Source organism: Centropristis striata, chromosome 17, assembly GCF_030273125.1.
Source record: "Centropristis striata isolate RG_2023a ecotype Rhode Island chromosome 17, C.striata_1.0, whole genome shotgun sequence".
NCBI lineage: Eukaryota > Metazoa > Chordata > Actinopteri > Perciformes > Serranidae > Centropristis > Centropristis striata.
This window is the reverse complement of record NC_081533.1, coordinates 345,001-346,242: the sequence shown is the minus strand read 5'-3', so window position 1 is coordinate 346,242 and position 1,242 is coordinate 345,001.

The following is a 1,242-nucleotide window of genomic DNA, read 5'->3' as shown; positions in this document are numbered from 1 at the left end:
ATCTGGGACGGCCGACGATGTGCTGTCTGATCAAGAGATTTATAGGTTGAAGAAGTACATCGTCAGGGTTAAAGGTCAACTAAGCAGCCGTGATGATGAGGTCTAGTTTTTGCCCCTCTTTTTTTCTGATTTGGTTTTTGTCTTTCTTTCATCCATGAGTGATTTTAAAATCAGCACTATAAATATAAACGGAGCAAGAGCTTATTTTAAAAGAGCTGCTCTGTTTAAACTCATGGAGATAAATAAAATAAATATTATGTTTATACAGGAAACTCATAGCACTAAGGATAATGAGAGTGAATGGAGACGGGCTTTTAATGGGGAGGTGGTTTTAAGTCATAAGTCCAGCTGTAGCGGAGGGGTGGGAATCTTATTTTCTAGAAGTTTTTTACCAGTTTCTTTTGATTCTGAAGAAATTATTCCAGGTGTTTTACTTAAAGTGAAAGCAACATTTGAAAATGTCCAACTTGTGTTGATAAATGTCTATGCCCCAACAAATGCATTGGAGAGGATTGCTTTTTTAGATATTTTGAGTGACACTGTTAAAAATTGTAACGAAAATGATTTCATGTTTTTAGGAGGTGATTTTAACTGTACAGAGACACCTCTGTTGGACAGGAATCATTTAGAGCCCCATCCTGCTTCTTCCAGCAGGATCACACAGATGGTGAAAACACATAGTCTGTCTGATGTATGGAGGGTTTTTAACAGTAATCACAGACAATACACTTGGAGTCATTCAAAAGAGAATTTGTTATCATTAGCTCGGCTGGACCGTTTTTATTGTTTTACGCACCATTTAAATATTTTTAGAAGATGTTATATTCAGCCTGTGGGTTTTAGTGATCATGCTTTAGTCTCCTGCTCTGTTTTTATTAAGAATATTCTTCTGAAAAGCGCCTATTGGCATTTTAACACAGCTCTTTTAGACAACCAGGCTTTTAGGATTGCTTTTAAGTACTTTTGGGAGAGTCATAGGGAGAGCAGACCTGCCTTTCCCAGCACTCAGCAGTGGTGGGATTTTGGGAAGGCGCAGATCCAACAGCTGTGCCAGCAGTTCACTCGCAATGTCACAAGAGACTTAACTCGATCTTTTAAAAATCTGGAGTTTGAGGCGGAAGAACTGCAGTCCCTAGCAGAGTCCTCTGAGGGAGTCTAAAAGCCCTCGATTTCCAAACAAAATAAGGCAGCCATAGCCAACCTGCTAGGGGTGTCAGCACAGGGGGCTCTGGTCAGGTCCAG